Source organism: Lissotriton helveticus, chromosome 7 (genome assembly GCF_964261635.1).
Source record: "Lissotriton helveticus chromosome 7, aLisHel1.1, whole genome shotgun sequence".
Taxonomy (NCBI): Eukaryota; Metazoa; Chordata; class Amphibia; order Caudata; family Salamandridae; genus Lissotriton; species Lissotriton helveticus.
Genome location: NC_136068.1, coordinates 1,686,515,089 through 1,686,534,278, shown reverse-complemented (window position 1 = coordinate 1,686,534,278; position 19,190 = coordinate 1,686,515,089).

The window sequence follows — 19,190 nt, the reverse complement described above, 5'->3', positions numbered from 1 at the left end:
AGCAGAATGGGGGGACACGACACCGGGACTCCAAGTCACCAAGGTCTCCTCGGAAGCGTGACGAAGTCAGCAACCCCAGAAGCCCCAATTCGGTAGTGGTGGAACTGTGTACGCCTGCGCTACAGTATTTCCTGGAAAAAATTGGCCATGGACGTTGTTATTATGGGGAAGGGGCCCGGGATGGATGAGAGGGATAATCGGAGTCGTCCGCAGGTAGAAGAATGTTAGATCAACTGCATCAACAACCGCGCCGGCCACGGATCGCCCTTGGCGGCATATTAAATGGGCAACTCTTGCGTCTTGGAAATTAACCACCACACAGTCACCTTCAAAAGGTTTTTTCCCGTGTCCGATCCAGCCCACCCTACGTACGCCAAGAAAATGCAATATGCTTTTTAAAATATTGTTTGTCAGGATTTGAATGCAAGCTCTTCCCACCACTACCATTGCTGTCAAGACAAATAAGCGATTTTAGCACAACCACCACCATTACCAACATCTTTAGGATCACTATTACCTCTATCACCACTATTAGTACTACAACACAATTTGTTCAGGCCAGTGTTTGCGTGCTTAACCACATGCAAGCCAGACCTGTTGTCTTGGCCAGTGCTTGTTTTGTCAATGTTTACCATAAACCTTCTGTCCTGTGTCACACCTCAAATTTCACTTACATCCTTGCACCACTTCTCAAATACTGGGCCCTTTCTCTGAAGCCAGTGTTTTGTTATGCACAGTTAAGTATGAATACCTCACTCTTACTGTCTTCGGTTTTTGGTATTGACTGTATACATATAGTTAATTTCACCTGCAGGAGGACACAGGTCACTTGCCGTACGTCTTCTTATATTGTGGTTCAAAATTACAAACACGACGACAAAATAATCCAAGTTTTAATGTTCATTAGATAAAAGTGGAAAATACGTTATTTTTTATTGCTACATAAAGGAGGGCCCCTTTGTGGTCTACACGAGTATACACTGCCTAAGCCAAAGTTCCCGCCATTTGTATGTACTTATGTGTACGTTCTTCACATCGCCTCTATGAGAATCTCGAGTGCCCGAACTGTGGCTCTGAGCAGCACAGCTGCATTGTTGTTCCGCAGACAGGTACCACACCCCTGTGCTACTGCGTGGGCCTCTATCACACTCACTGGCTCCAGGAGCGTGCAGGGGCTCGCGTGTCCTTACGGTTCCTGCAGAATACTCATAAAGCAATACTATGGATTTAGAGGAAAGTAAAAGGCGGTGAACTTCTGTGTACCTCCGGGAGGGGGCAGGGAATTATGGAGAGTTAGGGGAATGAAGGAATGTTCCCAAAGCTGGTGCCTGCCCGGTGCACGTTTCAGGCCCTTCCTGCTGTCATCTCATAGTTCCCATCAGTTCACAGATGTGTATAATCTCGCGAGCGCAGACAAAGCGTCCTCTTTGTCCACGGAGGGCACAAGTATGCAGCAGGTTGCTGGGCTGGATATCAAAGCCTCGGGGAGCAGCCGGCGGCCGTCTTGCACATCTGAGACCTCGGCGGTAGGGTCAAACGTTAGCAGTTTCTCATCGCCCTGAAAATTGATAAACGCATTAATTTAATTGAAGAAAAGACGTCTTTGTAAAAAGGAGCGTCCACGTAGCTGCCAGTGAGTGAACAAAGAGCTTCTGTGTCTTCTGTGCTTACCTCCATAGTAGGTTTCCCTCGATCCGTCTCTAAGGGAAATCGCCCAGCGCCCACTCCTGTCCGTATATTTGTCTGTTTGGCTCCCTACATGCGTTTTTTAGAAATGTCTGCCCACCTGTCTCCCTTGCATTAAGAACTCCTGCAGCCCGACCCCTTCTCGAAAATGTAGTCTCACTATGGATCTCTGCCTGCCAGAAGTCACCCATCTCTCTGAGACCACCTGCGTACAGGCCACCTTACTGCCTGACTCCTCCAGCACCGAAGCCAGTCTGTCTAGTTTCACTGCCACAAAGGCAGTGGTGGCACGCCTGAGAGCAAGGCTTGGTATCTGTGAGGCCACAGTGGCATGCCTGAGAGCAAAGCTTGGTATCTGAGAGGCCACTGTGGCATTGGTACACCTGAGAGCAAGGCTTGGTACCTGCGAGGCTACAGTGGCACGCCTGAGAGCAAGGCTTGGTACCTGCGAGGCCACTGTGGCAGTGGCATGCCAGAGAGCAAGGCTTGGTATCTGTGAGGCCACAGTGGCATGCCTGAGAGCAAGGCTTGGTACCTGAGAGGCTACAGTGGCACGACTGAGAACAAGGTTTGGTATCTGCGAGGCCACAGTGGCAGTGGCATGCCAGAGAGCAAGGCTTGGTGTTGGAAATGACCCTTTTTGCAGGGTTATCCCCAAACTTTTTGCTTCTTCCTCCTTTATTTTTCCTGACCTGTGGCTGTTGGCAATAGGACTCTGGGCACTTTACCACTGCTGATCAGTGCTAAAGTGCATATGCTCTCTGTATAAATTGTTATTGTGATTGGTTATCCATGATTGGCATATTTGTTTGACAGTAAGTCCCTTGTAAAGTGCACTGAGTGTGCCCAGGCTGGTGAATCAAATGCTACTAGTGGCCTGCAGCACTGATTGTGCCACCCACATGAGTAGCCCTAAAATGGTGTCTCAGGCCTGCCACCGCAGTGCCTGTGTGCAGTTGCTAACTGCCATGCTGACCTGACCAGTGTGCCCACTGGCCAGGCCTAACCCTTCCCTTTCTGTGCACATTGGAAACCCCTACGGAAGGCCCAAGGTACCCCCCTGGGCAGGGTGCAGGGTATGTGAAAGGTACAGCATATACTAATTTAGGTGACATGCTCTGATAGTGAAATACTGCCAATTTTGTTTTTCACTATTGAAAGGCTATCTTGCCCATAGGCTATAATGTGAAAGGCTGCATATCTTCCAATAGGAGCAAGATAGAAAATCTGGTATCCCTGAACTCAGAATTTAATAACACGTCTTTTAGGAAAGATGTTTTTTAAATCCTGTGTTTGTAAACAGCACTTTTAGAAAGTGGCTATTTTCTTGTCTGACCTTTCTGTGTGCCTTGGCCTGTTTGTGAATTGACTGTCTGGTTTGTGAGTGACAGGGGCTGGGTTGGCTCCAAGGAGCTGAGTGAGTCAGCCCTAGGCTGAATAGCTGCATCTGCATCTTGAGTGGTGGGAGGGGATAGCACCTGCGCCTGAATAGGGCTGTGCCTGCCTTCCACAATGCTGGCTCCACCTCCTGCTGGACGGCTGACGACCCTGTCCCTTTCTCTCAAAGGAAAGTAGAAGTCAGGAAAACAAAGTGCTCCAGGACTGACCAGAACTGGTTTTGACTAGGCCAAGGCCTCTCTGCTCTCAGAGAACAAAGAGAATTTTGGCATAAAAAGGGATGCCCAGACCTCAGAAAATTAGATCATCCCGAATCAAGAAGGAACATCTGCCAAGGAGAAAGCTAGATGACTGAAGAGAAAGGACTGTCCTGCTTTGTGTTTGTGGGCTGACCTGCATTTGCATTGCTGCCAAGGAGAGGGGAAGGACTTTGCTGTTGCTGTGTCCCCTTGCTTGAAGAGATCTCCAAGGGCCTGAGAAGAGCTGGCCTCCTCTTAAGAACTCCCAGGAACAAAAGGACTTCACCCCCAGCTTTCCCCCTGAACTCTGCTGTGCGAGTACTGCCCTTCCTAGAGCACCTGAGCCAGTTGTGGGGCCTCTGGAAGTTGTTGCCTGATGTTTGGGGAGCTGGAAAAGACGAAGAACAGAAGATCTCCAATTTGCACACATCGCTCGCTTGCGCTTGTGCGTGCCTTTGCGAGATGCTTCATACCGAACCTGCTCACCGGAATCCATACAAGGTTTCGTATCCCTCCCCACACAGACCGGATTCGTCGCAACACGCCCGCTGCATGCAGCGGGGTTGATGCATCGCCACCTCAGGGTCTCAGGAGTGACGCATCACTTGTTTTTCAATGCTGCAGCTCCACTTGGAACTTTTGTCGCATCTACAGGTATTATGGGCCAACATTGACGCGACTGAGGATTATTTTGACGCAAACCCTAGAACTCTTTGAAAATCATATTCTTGAACTGTGTATGTTGGATCTCTGTCATTTTGCTCTTGTGTAGTTTAGATAAAGATACTTTATTTTTCTAAACTGGTGTGGAGTCTATTTGTGGTGTTTTCACTGTGTTACTGTGAGTGTTGGTATAAATACTTTACACATTGCCTTAGATAAGCCTGTCTGCTCGTGCGAAGCTACCAAGGGGGTGAGCAGGGGTTATCTAAAGAATGTATCCCCCTTACCCTGACTAGAAGCAAGGGTCCCTATATGATCATTGGTACCTACCTCTGCCTACTAGAGATCCCCAGATCTAACACTTGGTAAATGCGATGCCACAGTGGCACACCTGAGAGCAAGGCTTGGTATCCACTAGGCCACTGTGGCAGTGGCACACCAGAGAGCAAAGCTTGGTATCTACAAGGCCACAGTGGCACACCAGAGAGCAAGGCTTGGTATCTGCGAGGCCACAGGGGCACACCTGAGAGCACGGCTTAGTATCTGCGAGGCCACAGTGTCACACCTAAGAGCAAGGCTTGGTATATCCGAGGCCACAGTGGCGCTGCCTGAGAGGAAGGCTTGGTATCAGCGAGGCCACAGTGGCAGTGGCCCGCCAGAGAGCAAGGCTTGGTATTACGAGACCACAGTGGCACACCTGAGAGCAAGGCTTGGTATCTGTGAGGCCACAGTGGCGGTGGCACGCCTGAGAGCAAGGCTTGGTATCTGTGAGGCCACAGTTGTAGTGGAATGCCTGAGAGTACGGCTTGGTATCTGCGAAGCCACAGTGGCATGCCTGAGAGCAAGGCTTTATATCGGCGAGGGCACAGTGGCACACCTGAGAGCAAGGCTTGGTATCTGCGAGGCCACAGTGGCAGTGGCATGCTTGAGAGGAAGGCTTGGTATCTGCGAGGCCACAGTGGCAGTGGCATGCCTGAGAGCAAGGCTTGATATCTGCGGGGCCACAGGTGCACTGGAGTGCCTGAGAGTATGGCTTGGTATCTGCGAGGCCACAGTGTCACGCCTAAGAGCAACGCTTGGTATATCCGGGCCACAGTGGCACTGCCTGAGAGCAAGGCTTGGTATCAGCCAGGCCACAGTGGCAGTGGCCCGCCAGAGAGCAAGGCTTGGTATTACGAGGCCACAGTGAGGCGCCTGAGAGCAAGACATGTTATCTGAGAGGCCACAGTGGCACGCCTGAGAGCATGGCTTGGTATCTGCGTGGCCACAGTGGCAGTGATGGAGCGAGATAGAAAACAAAATTTTGTTTAAACTCGCAAAGTCACATTTCCATAACATGAATAAAATTATTAATGATTTGTGATATGTCGTGCTAATACAACTTAGATTAAAACTTTACACGTGGGGGGACTAACATGTGTGCTCATAAACGTGCATATTTGTTGCATCTTTTTGTTTGTGCAAAATAATAAAATAATTTATTGTTTTCGTTTTTGTCATTACTAACTGCTGCAAACTTAAAAGAAGCATGTGCTTGTTTTGCTTTTCCTTGTCTGTGTGATGTCATTTCTACTATTCTAGGTGCATATGGGTCTCATAGAAAAACGGAGACTTGTAAATATAAACGCTGCTTTATTTGTTTGCAATGGCTAGGTAACATTTTGATTAATCGGGTGGGTTAATTAATTAGTAAACCATGGGGTGGATACAGAATCTACATTATTTCTTACATTAATACTTTTCTTGTGTTTGTTTTATACTAGAAAACATAAGTTGCCTGCTTTTGGGCCTAGTCATTTGAGCCGCAGAAAAAGAGCTGATCTATAATTCTGCAGAAAGTCACGAGACGCCCATTCTGAATTAAAACGTTTATTGAAGCTGCATTCACAAAGCAAAAACTGATGAGCTGACATCATTCTGTCGGACATGGCCAAGGTCGAAAGTGAACATTTTGTCAGTCCTTAACTTGGCATCCGCGGAAGTTGTACTGAAAGTCTATGGAAGCTGCGAGGATGACTTAATACAAAGTTGCAATCGCAGGAAGCTTCTGGCTTCACGTGGAAGAGACAATGGTCTTTGTAAAACATGATTTTGTGGAACTTTTTTGAGAATCTGGTGACATGTCACTTGTCACTCTCAGCCAATGGGACGTCGAGGATTTCTGAAAACTTTCCTTTGCTAGTTTAGTTAGCGTAGAAAGGTATAAAAAGTCATGCCCTTAGGGTTGGGCTGGCTGCTGCTTTCTGACTTTCCGATGAGGGTGATGTGCTGCTGGACTTTGCGTGGAGCACGTAAGAATCCTCAAAGATCTTTACTTTAATTTCTGTCTATTTAGCTCAGTTAGGGAAATAGGTTTTAGAAATGCTAAACTTTATATAATTTCTTTAAAATTGATTCAATTGCTTAAATTGTATTTTTTTCATATTTCTTACCATCATGCTTGCTATATTGCAAATAAATTTCATTTATAAAACTTTCAACTTATATACCATAATTTAGAAAATAAATTCTTACTTTTGACAAACAAGCTGGTCTTGGTTATTCAGAAGTATTGGTTACCATTAGCTAGATCACGTCGCCTATGGTGGTCGTTTAAATGGTTGGGTTTTATTCTAATGACAATATTCTTTCTGCAAATGTATAAATATGTATATAGTTTGTAGATAATGTGTATATAGATTTATTCTGACCACCTGATTCAGTAGGCCCCAAATATATCAGGTTCATAAATGGGTCCATATTTAATATAGAATTTTGTTTATAGGTTATGAAGTTGGGTAGCGTAGTTTATGATATATTTTCTATAGCCCGCTGGATCAATTCTCTGGTAGCAGAAATTGATGGTTGCTAGGAGGTAACCAAGGTAATATGTTGGTTGCTAAGGGTTACGTCATGGTATGGAAATAGGATCGATGTTTTAACACATGTTAAGTTCGTTTTTCGTGCCTATCTGTAAGCTATACCGGTATAGATTGTGTGGCGAGAAATTAGTCACGCAAGCCATCTGTTCAGTTTGTAGTGATATCGCCGAGTATCACAAGAGGTATCGCCGTGTACCATAGTGTTGTCGCCGAGCAGCACAGTTTTAGGGCTAGGTCTGAATCTTGTATAGTGAGGATTTTCTAAGAAATCAAAGCAGCATGAGAATAGGGACAAAGCGCCTTCCATAAAACTCACTGTGATGAGAGTATTAGTTATTTCCGAGCTTGAGTGAAGGGTAAAATTAACGTCGGTGCATGATTATCTATAAACAGGTTAGAGTCCTGTACGGGTACATGTTTCATATCTATAAACAGGTGAGAGCCCTGTACGGATAACGTCGTTATTTTGCTAACGGTGCATGAATTCTATAAACAGGTGAGAGTCCTGTACGGATTTCATGTGTGTTTGAAATTAGGGAATTTTCCGAATGAAAGTGCGAGTTTGAATTGTATTTTATGATCAAGTGGAACTCTTAGAACTTTCACTTCGCGGTGGGTTCAGAGCAAAGCGAGTTCATAATTATACGTGTTAGAAGGGTGGGGTAAGGTTACTCTACTGACAATTGAATATTATCCTTAGTGTGAATAGCGCCGTCTATTCCGAAGTGTGGATACTTGAATGTATGTAAACTATCCTAATTAGTGAAACGAACAGATGTTGTCTTTAAAGTCATTGTTAAAAATTAATTTACATTGAAAAGTGTCCTTAAAATGGCGCTGTGAAAAGATTTTGTGAAGGAGGGGTAAGCGCCAGGAGTAAGAAACGAGAAACCGCAGCTGCTGTGTACGTCACAGAGCCGCGCTGGGATTGGGTGACCTACGTCACAGGCTGTATTCTGATTGGCTCCTGAGTCTCTGACGGCCTGTGAGCTGATTGGTCCTTCGAAAAATCTCCAAATTTATTGGTCGAGCTGAAAAGTGACGCAGCTCAACTGCCATTGGCCTGTTGGTGTGTTTCGCGCACGGATTGGTTGTTTTGCGGAATATCCCGGAAATATTTTACGAACGATTTTGTGAATCAAATTTAACTTTTAAAAATGAGTTATCATTTTAAACATGTTGAGAAAAAGACAACATTATTTCAGAAATTTAAGAATTTATTTTCACCTGACAAGAAAATCGAAACGCGAGGTGGTAAACTACTTCATAAGTATAAAACACCTGCAGCGTACATGGAAGGTGAATACGGATATCATACTGTCTTATGGTTCGACAGTTGGAAACGCTATACTAAAAACGACGGTGTTTTAGCTTGGCCTGATGATGGTTCATTTAATGTAAGAGTTTTAAGAAACTTACGAGAGAAAATGAATGCTCTTGTTCCAAAACCGAGACCAACTCAATTTGAAGCTTTAGTTGAGTGGGAAGACGAGATGTATCAGTTACAAAGAGAAGCTAGTGGAATTAAAAGACCTTCTAAAAATCCATCATGGAAAAGAGAAACTCATGAAGATAGATTGCGAATGTGGAGACAGGGAAATATGAGTGAAGGATTGTATTTAATTCATGAAATGGTAATGGGTTCTCCTACAGGGAAATCTATGGAAAGTGAATCTGAGGATGCAGTTATGGAAGAAATATATACAACTGCTAGAAAGAAACAGCCTAATCAGCCTTTGAGACCTCCTAGATCATGGTCTACTCCGGTGGTTTCTACTGAAACTTCACCGAGTGCACCTCCAATTAGTGAAGCTCCTAAACTTTATCCAGATAATAGTGAAATCACTGAAACTCCTAGAAGATCAGAATTCGAGAATGCTCGAAACGAAGGTAGACATTTTTCTATGACTCCAAGAGCAAGGGAACCTCCAAAAGATTATGCAAGAGAGACAAGAAATGTTGAGGATGTTGATTATAATGAATATTTAAGGTCTAAAGAAGAATTAATTAAAAGAATGACAAAAGGCATGGAAGCTGTCACAGTTCCAGTAACAATAGGTCCTATTCAGCCTGTATTTGATCAAAGAGAAACAAACAAAAATGGATTAACTATTCCTTTAAATACAGAAATTCAAAAGCCTACTGAAAAATTTTATTCAGACTTGACTGAATTAAACACTTCTAGATCGAGAATGCCTGATTTAACCTTTAATGAGGATTTATCTCCAAAAACACCAATGGGTGCTATGTCAGATGTAGGAAGTCCTGAAGTCAGGGTAACCACACCAAAACTTGATGTGGCCAAATTGAAAGCTAATATTGAAGAATTAATAATTGGAACCATTGGTCCAGATAGTTTAAATTACTATCGGGATGATGAACTACTATTCATTTGCAAAAGTATTCAGTGGAAAACGAAAAATAAATATGATCAATTAGAGGATCTAGCTGCAGAACTTGAAATCGATGTAAGTAAACAAAAGAATTTTGCAAAACATTACAGATTAGATTTTTCAGAAAGTGACATTGAGAGTTTGAACTCAATGGGAAGAATAGTTCACATTAAAGATTTGATTGTCTATATCAAAAAGCTAGGAGAACTGAACAAATGGAGAGTGAAATGGACCAAAAGGAAGGAAGATGAAAGATTGGAAAAATTGTCAAAACAATTTCCAATGAGAGAAGTTGCAGGTGGAGGATATGTTCATGTCCCATGGTCGAGACAAGACATTCTGTTATTCACAAATGACTTTCCAAAATTGAGGGAAAAACCAGTTGAGTGGTACAGGCAAGTCGATAGATTTATCAAAGTGTCAAAAGTTCTGTGGATTGATTTAGATGGATTTTTTGACATTGTAGTTCCATCTGATCTTTGGACAGAATGTAAAATATCTATTAGTTGGCCAAAAGCAGAACCTGAGCGAATTAAAGAAACAGGTGCCCCAAATCCACTTGTAATGGATTTCTATGAGAAAGTAATTGTTTGGATGAAAAACAAAATTCCACCCAAAGAAGTTGATTGGGTTAAAATAGAAAGAACAGAACAGGAAACAAAAGAATCAGTTCATTCTTTTTATGAAAGACTATTGTTAATCTTTAAACAATACAGTGGTTATGAAAAATTAGATGAAAAAGACATGAGTCATTTTATCTATAGATTTGTTTATGGACTAAAACCTGAAATTGGAGAAATGATCAGAACTAGTATTGTCGGATGGCAAGCACTATCTGTAGATGATATTCTAAGAAAAGCAAAATATTGTAGCGATGAATTAGAAGTAAAACAGAAGAAGCTGAAGGAGAAAGCCATGTGGGCTCAGGTAAAGGTGGCTGAGCAACAGATTGCCAGCATGGGAAATAAGAACACTAATTTTGTTCAAACTGGAAATACAAACCAGATACAAGGAAAGTTTAAAGGTAATAATTTCCCAAAGAAATTTAGCCCAAAGATAGAAGAACTGAAACAAAGATTACCTTGTTTTAATTGTGGCGAAATTGGACATTGGAGGGACGAGTGTCCTCATCCTCCTAAAAACTTAAAGAATCCCTTGTTGAATCCACAGATGCAGAATGGTGTTAACCTGCAGCAACAGCTACAGATGCAACAGGGGTTAAATGAATTTAATATACAGCGACAGTTACAACAACAGCAACAACAACAGGTGAATAATCGTCAAGACCAATTGCCACAACCACCTTTTCCGAATTGTGGAGGAGTTCAAAAATATAATCCAAACGTGGGATTTCAGGGATGTGAACAGGTAATAAAACCACAAAAACAGCAAAAGCAGCAAAGGGTTCAAATGCAAAATGCTTCACAACAATTTTTATTAACAGAAAGTCAAGACAGTGATTCTGATGATTATTGCTGACGGTGCCCGAGAGAGGAGGAAGAGTGTGTTGTTGGAGCCACTCTTGAGGTTGACCAGTCTGGTCCTTATGTAAACGGGAAAGTTAATGATGTAGACATCACTTTTCTAGTGGACACTGGTGCTACCCGTTCTACTGTTAGATCAGTGGAAATTGAAAACCTACCTCTCTCTGGGGATACCATCCAAGTTGTGGGAGTAAGTAATCAGCAAATTAAAACAGACTTAACTGATCCAGTACCAGTTGAAATTGGAAACTACAGAGACAAACACAGATTTGTGGTTTGTAATAGTAGTCCAGTAAATCTATTAGGCAGAGACATCCTATGTAAAATGAATTGCAGAATATATTGTTCTCCTGATGGAGTTGAGTTACAAACAATGGAGGAAGATGGTTTATACAGGATGACAATGATGATGATGGAAGCAGAACAAACAAAATTGTTTCCTGCATTTGAAGAAAAGGATTTACCTCAAGAGCTAAAGGAAACAGTGAAATCTGAAATATGGGATTTTACTGGGAATGAGATGGGTCTGATGAAAAACGTAGATCCTGTTAAAATTGCATTGAAACAGGGAATAGAATTTCCAAACACTCCACAGTATAAAATGAAAATTGAAACAATTGAAGGTATTACACCTATAATTGAAAAATTAATCAAGCAAGGTGTATTAAAGGAAATGAAGAGTAGCTCTTGTAATTCACCAATTATGGGAGTTAAAAAGTCTAACGGAACGTTTAGAATCGTACAAGATTTGAGAAAGGTTAATCAAATTGTCATTCCATGTTGTCCTGTGGTTCCAAATCCAGCAGTGATTCTATTTCAGATTCCACATGATGCTGAATGGTACACAGTTATTGACCTTTGCAATGCATTCTTTACTGTTCCCTTACACCCAGACAGTTATGAAATCTTTGCTTTCAGATTCCAAGGTAAGACCCTTGGATGGACAAGAATCCCTCAGGGCTATACAGAAAGTCCTTCAATCTTTAATGAATTGTTAAAAAGATCATTAGAAGATTTAGACTTACCAGGTAGGTCTACGCTGGTGCAGTATATTGATGATTTGTTAATAGCTGCAAAGACAAGAGAAAATTGTGTAACAGATACAATAATTCTGTTAAATCGCCTTGCAGAAGAAGGACATAAAGTGTCCCCAGCGAAACTACAGTTTTGCAAACAAGAAGTAAAATATCTTGGTCACAGAATTGCAAAGGGAAAAAGACAAGTAACAATAGAGAGAATAAAAATGATTCAAGCAATGTTACCACCAAGAACGCAAAGACAGGTCAGAATGTTCTTGGGAATGGTAGGTTACTGTCGACAATGGATAAGTGGATTTTCAGTAATTGCAAAACCACTACAAAGACTGACCAAATCAGATGTAAAAGATCCAATTATTCTCAATGATGCTGAGATGGAATCTTTTGAGAACCTGAAAAAGAGCTTATGTCAAGCTCCTGCTTTAGGTATGCCAAATTATGAGAAAGATTTTGAACTGTATTGCAGTGAGAGAGAAGGATGTGCATTATCTGTGTTAATTCAGAGACATGGAAATTTAAAGAAACCTATTGCATACTTCTCTGCAGTTCTTGATCCAATTGCAAAAGCATTACCAGGTTGTTTAAAAGCAGTTGCAGCTACAAGTATCAGCCTTGAACAAAGTGAAGGAATCATAATGGGATTTCCTGTAAAAGTTTTTGTGCCTCATTCAGTTGAAATATTACTGACAAGAGGTAAGACTCAACATTTAACAAGCAGCAGATTGACAAAGTATGAGAAAATCATATTGGGAGCAGATAATGTTTCGATTTCAAGATGTTTGAATCTGAATCCTTCTACATTACTGCCTGATTCCGAAATTGTTGATGACATTGAGACAGAACATGAATGTTTAGATGTCATGGAATTCTGCACTAAACCAAGAAAAGATATCAAAGACAGACCCTTGTCTGAATCAGATTTTGTCTACTTTGTAGATGGCTCATGCTTAAGATCCGAAGGAGGTGTCTTGAAAGCTTCTTACTCAGTTTGTACAGTTGTAGATGTTGAAGAAGCAGTTCGTTCAGCACAAGTGGCTGAATTGATTGCTTTAATTCGTGCATGTGAAATATCAAAAGATATTAGAGTTACCATCATTACTGATAGTCAGTATGGATACGGAGTTGTGCATGATTATGGACAACTCTGGTCACAGAGAGGATACATGACATCAACAGGATCACCAATTAAAAATGCAGTTTTCATTAGAAGATTAATTGAAGCAATACAATTGCCAAAAGAAATTGCCATAGTCAAATGTGCAGCGCACACTAGAGGAACTGATTATATTTCCAAGGGAAATGCCTTCGCAGATGAAACAGCAAAGTACTGCGCAAGGAAAAATTATTCATATAATCGGGAGAGGAGTAAAGAAACTGATTCAAATTCATTAATGCTAACAACTGTTGTAGAAACATGGCATGAGATTAGAGATTTACAAAACGAAGCAAATGATGAAGAAAAAGACCTATGGTTAAGATCAGATTGTAGACCACGTGAAGAAGATGGAGTGTGGGTTTACAAAGATGGCAGAATAGTCTTACCAAATTGCTTGATTGTTGACATGGCCAGATTATATCATGGTCCTGCACATTTAGGAAGAGATTCTATGGTCAGACTTTTTAGAGAAACATGGTTCAATACCAAATTTAGAACCATTGCAGAATCTTTTTGTCAAAGGTGTTTGTCATGCCAACAAATGAATCCAAACAGAAAATCAGTGGTGGGGACAGGAATAATTGGTCGAGAGGGCGGTCCCTTTACCAGGTTACAAATAGATTTCATTGAAATGCCCTTACACAACTGTTTGAAATATGTACTTGTAATTGTATGCTTATTCTCAAGATGGGTAGAGGCTTTCCCTACACGACATTGTGATTCAATTACAGTAGCAAAACTAATGCTCAGAGAAATCATCCCAAGGTACGGTTTTCCAGTCACTATTGAGAGTGATGGAGGAAGCCATTTTGATAACAAACTGTTGAAGTTAATTTGTGAAGCTTTGAGCATTGAGCAGAAAATACACTGTGCATACAGACCAGAGGCATCAGGTGTAGTTGAACAAATAAATGGAACTATCAAAAACAGAATTGGAAAAATGTGTCTTGAGACAGGTGTTAAGTGGACTGATGCTCTTCCACTTGTTTTGATGTCATTAAGAAGTACACCAGATAAAAAGACAGGTCTGAGTCCTCATGAAATTATAATGGGAAGAGTTATGAGACAAGCTTTTGTACCTGTAGGTAAACTGTTGAGCATAAATGACAGTGCAATTTTGGATTACTGTAAAAGGTTATCTGATATGGTAACTTCTGTGTCTAATCAGGTGGGAACTGAAGCTCAATCAAATGACAAAGTTTTGACACATGATCTGAGACCTGGAGACTGGGTCAGAACGAAAGTACATCGGAGAAGGAATTGTCTGTCTCCTAGATGGCAGAAACCTAGGCAGATAATTTTGATCACTACTAATGCTGTAAAGTGCAGAGGATTGAAACGCTGGATTCATCCAAGTCATACTATTCCAGTACCAACTCCTGAGAGTTCTGATGTTGAAAGTGATACTACAGATGATTCAGATTCTGAAGCAGAAGACAGAACAGAAGGTGAAGTAATTCCAGATTCTGAAGATCGACAAGAAAGTCGACATCTGGAAACTGTGCCAGTGAATGGAAATCTGACAAGAAAAGACGTAGAAATAATTGAAATAGATTCTGAAGGAGAAGAGAATCTGTTAAAAGGAAAGATAACTGAGGATTCGGTTGTCTCTATTGAAGACAAAGAAGCTGAACCAAAGGAAGTTTCAGACCGGGAGAGTATCGAAAGGCAGAGAACAAGCTCTGAAGTAAGGAACAAAAATCCGAAATCTGGGAAGCTAGAGGTAATTGAGGAAGAGGAGGAGAACGAATTACCGAGTACCAGTGATGGAAGACAAAGTGAAGTTCCTGAAGGAGTGAAATTGCCGAATAGAGAAGTTCCTGAGTCAATTGAAATTTCAGACTACGAAACTGAAGAAAGTGACGTGGAGGGTGGAAGTGAAAACGGAAAGAAAAGGACTTGGAAGTCAGAATCAAATAATTCTGAACCAAAGAAGAAATACGTGAGAAAAGCAGACTACTGGCCTGGTGGAAGATTGAGAGTAAGATTGATAAAAAAGCCAATAGAACAAGTTGAAGAAATCAGTAGTCAAAAGAGTCCAGGAAAAGAAATTGGAGTAGGAAGAAAAATTGAAGTAATATCGAGAAAAGGGAAGAGAATAATTAGACCAAACCAGAAATACAAGTCTCCTGAGTGGACTTACTTGGTAATTCCACCTGTTATAGACATATATGATAGTAGTGAAGAAGAAAACGAAATCCAAGAAATTAGTGACAATGATTGAAGTACAGAATTATTGAATTGGCAAAAGGCTGAAGAAATCTTGTTAGTTGACACAAGGTCGAAGAAAAACTGTTTAGTTGAAGAAAACTTATGTATGACATAAGGTCGAAGAAATCTTGTTTAAGGTCATAAAAGAAAAATATATTTTAAAAGGGGGGTGTATATAAATTTTAAAATTTATTTTTATTTTTGAGGCTAAAACTAACCTAAAAATGCCTTACGTTAAGGAGAGCACTTCAAAATGTTCTGTTTTTAAAAGATGCTGTAAGATGACTCTGGTGTGTCTGCTCATTTTAGTTCTGCTCTGGTTAGTACTAGCTGTGATTATCCCTTTAGAAATGAATAGAGAATTACACAAAGTTAACATAACAAGCAAAGCTCTGGTTAGCCAAACTAAACATAGTGCATCTGCAAAAGTTATTGATCATCAGCCTAACATTCATCAAGATAAATCAATAGGTGATTTTTCAAGCAATACATTCACAAAGCTATTGAGTGAATATGTAAAGGTAATGGATGCAAAGGACTGTTATGTCTGTGTTAAGTTACCTGCTTCTGTTTCTGAGGGAGTAACATATAATATGCTTCCTCTCACTTATGCTGTTACATGTAGTGTATTAACTAGTTTATTTTATCAAACTGGTCGTTTAGAATATTACTATTCAAATTATGATGAAATTTTTGCTAATGTTAAGATTGATAATGCTTTAAATAAGCATAAGAAAGCAAAACAATTGAGAGAATATTTCCTTGTTACTAACGAACTCACTTACGAGTATGCTTACAATAATAATCTAACATGTAAATTAAGTGCTGAAGGAAAGAAATTTTTGAATATGGTTGAGGAGAGAAGAGCAATTTATAAGAGAAATGAATTAGTCAAGCAGACTAAGTCATCCTTCTGGCAAAAAGAGGATGAGAAATTAAATGGCAAAATGCTTGAAAATATTGCAATTCACATAGACAAACCTGTTAGTGGAAAGCTTTGCATTAGAAGAGATAATACACTTTTTGATAATTATTTTGTAGGTGCAAGTAATTGTGAAGATACTTATCAGATTATGGGAGGTTGGGGATTTAAAGGTGGAAAAGATCCTATCTTCCCTGGAATTTATTTTGTTTGTGGCGACAAAGCCTACTACAACCTTCCAGACCATTGGTATGGAACTTGTTATGTGGGAATTGTTTTTCCTAAAGTGTTTCATGTTGACAGAGATTCAGAAGGATTGTTTAAAATTCATAATTATGTAAATAGAGCTAAAAGAGAAACTTTTACTGAAGTTCTGGGAGATATTTTTCAAGCTGTAATACCTTTTGTTGGTATAACCCTAAATGCAGGGAGAATCAGAAAATTGTCCACTATAGTTGATAGATTATCAACAGACACTGCTGATGGATTTCAATTAGTGAATGTTGAAGTTATTGCAATTAGATCCATGGTAATTCAAGACCGTCTTGCTTTAGACATACTCTTAGCAAAAGAGGGAGGAGTCTGTGGCATTTTACATATCCAACATTGCTGTACATATATACCGGATGAAAGTAAGAATATTGAAATGTATATTAAGAATATTACACAAATGCATTCAGAGATAATTCCTTTAGAAGAAGAAGATTTTACAGGGAAACTTTCAAAAAGGTTTCAAGCAATTAAAAACTGGTTTCATAATATCGGAAGTTCAATTCTTGGCAAGATTCTGGCACCTTTGATTATAATAGTATTCATTTTTATTTTGACTAAAGTAGGTTGTTTGTTACATAAAAGAAAGAAACAGTTGAAGGAAAAGAAGAGAATCTATAAACTCAGAAAAGAAGAGGAAAGGGAGATCGAGTTACAGGAGTTACATAGAGAGCGTCATGTTAATTGCAAAGATTATGCTGAAACAGACTTTTAGGTTTACTAATACAATTGAATTTGAATCGATTTCTTAAAAATTTAATTTACCAAAATTTTGAGTGCTGGTGTGGTGATTTGTTAATCACCAGATGAGGGAGTTGATGGAGCGAGATAGAAAACAAAATTTTGTTTAAACTCGCAAAGTCACATTTCCATAACATGAATAAAATTATTAATGATTTGTGATATGTCGTGCTAATACAACTTAGATTAAAACTTTACACGTGGGGGGACTAACATGTGTGCTCATAAACGTGCATATTTGTTGCATCTTTTTGTTTGTGCAAAATAATAAAATAATTTATTGTTTTCGTTTTTGTCATTACTAACTGCTGCAAACTTAAAAGAAGCATGTGCTTGTTTTGCTTTTCCTTGTCTGTGTGATGTCATTTCTACTATTCTAGGTGCATATGGGTCTCATAGAAAAACGGAGACTTGTAAATATAAACGCTGCTTTATTTGTTTGCAATGGCTAGGTAACATTTTGATTAATCGGGTGGGTTAATTAATTAGTAAACCATGGGGTGGATACAGAATCTACATTATTTCTTACATTAATACTTTTCTTGTGTTTGTTTTATACTAGAAAACATAAGTTGCCTGCTTTTGGGCCTAGTCATTTGAGCCGCAGAAAAAGAGCTGATCTATAATTCTGCAGAAAGTCACGAGACGCCCATTCTGAATTAAAACGTTTATTGAAGCTGCATTCACAAAGCAAAAACTGATGAGCTGACATCATTCTGTCGGACATGGCCAAGGTCGAAAGTGAACATTTTGTCAGTCCTTAACTTGGCATCCGCGGAAGTTGTACTGAAAGTCTATGGAAGCTGCGAGGATGACTTAATACAAAGTTGCAATCGCAGGAAGCTTCTGGCTTCACGTGGAAGAGACAATGGTCTTTGTAAAACATGATTTTGTGGAACTTTTTTGAGAATCTGGTGACATGTCACTTGTCACTCTCAGCCAATGGGACGTCGAGGATTTCTGAAAACTTTCCTTTGCTAGTTTAGTTAGCGTAGAAAGGTATAAAAAGTCATGCCCTTAGGGTTGGGCTGGCTGCTGCTTTCTGACTTTCCGATGAGGGTGATGTGCTGCTGGACTTTGCGTGGAGCACGTAAGAATCCTCAAAGATCTTTACTTTAATTTCTGTCTATTTAGCTCAGTTAGGGAAATAGGTTTTAGAAATGCTAAACTTTATATAATTTCTTTAAAATTGATTCAATTGCTTAAATTGTATTTTTTTCATATTTCTTACCATCATGCTTGCTATATTGCAAATAAATTTCATTTATAAAACTTTCAACTTATATACCATAATTTAGAAAATAAATTCTTACTTTTGACAAACAAGCTGGTCTTGGTTATTCAGAAGTATTGGTTACCATTAGCTAGATCACGTCGCCTATGGTGGTCGTTTAAATGGTTGGGTTTTATTCTAATGACAATATTCTTTCTGCAAATGTATAAATATGTATATAGTTTGTAGATAATGTGTATATAGATTTATTCTGACCACCTGATTCAGTAGGCCCCAAATATATCAGGTTCATAAATGGGTCCATATTTAATATAGAATTTTGTTTATAGGTTATGAAGTTGGGTAGCGTAGTTTATGATATATTTTCTATAGCCCGCTGGATCAGCAGTGACACACCTTAGAGCACTGCTTGGTATCTGCGAGGCCACAGTGGCAGTGGCACGCCTGAGAGCAAGGCTTGGTATCTGTGAGGCCACAGTGGCAGTGGCACGCCTGAGAGCAAGGCTTGGTATCTGTGAGGCCACAGTTGTAGTGGAATGCCTGAGAGTACGGCTTGGTATCTGCGAAGACACAGTGGAACGTCTGAGAGCAAGGCTTGCTATCTGCAAGGGCCCAGTGGCACACCTGAGAGCCAGGCTTGGTATCTGCGAGGCCACAGTGGCAGTGGCACGCCTGAGAGGAAGGCTTGGTATCTGCGAGGCCACAGTGGCATTGGAGTGCCTGAGAGTATGGCTTGGTATCTGCGAGGCCAGAGTAGCAGTGATACTCCTGAGTGCAAGGCCTGGTATCTGCAAGGGCACAGTGGCATGCCTGAGAGCAAGGCTTGGTGTTTGTGAGGGCACAGTGGCACGCCTGAGAACAAGGCTTGGTATCTGCAAGGCCACAGTGGCACACC